Source organism: Propithecus coquereli, unplaced genomic scaffold (genome assembly GCF_000956105.1).
Source record: "Propithecus coquereli isolate 6110/MARCELLA unplaced genomic scaffold, Pcoq_1.0 Scaffold160, whole genome shotgun sequence".
Taxonomy (NCBI): Eukaryota; Metazoa; Chordata; class Mammalia; order Primates; family Indriidae; genus Propithecus; species Propithecus coquereli.
Genome location: NW_012140525.1, coordinates 3,217,670 through 3,217,933, shown reverse-complemented (window position 1 = coordinate 3,217,933; position 264 = coordinate 3,217,670).

Below are 264 nucleotides of genomic sequence, written 5' to 3'. Positions count from 1 at the left end.
TACTTGTGTGGAAATCCATCCGTCCTTCAAGGGTTGAGCCATTTTCTAATTTTCATAAAGGTTCATGTAGGCCAGCAGAGTCCTTTAAGCTGGTTAAGTGACCCTGAGCTCCTTCTATTGCCAAAATTCTAGGGTTAGCATCTATGTAGTGTAAGTGTAATTGGCTGTGAAGCAACAATTTGAAAAGAACTGAAGTTAGTCACTAGATACGGGTTCTAGTTCCCACTTCATCACCACTAACCATTCTGACCCTCAGCTTTCTCA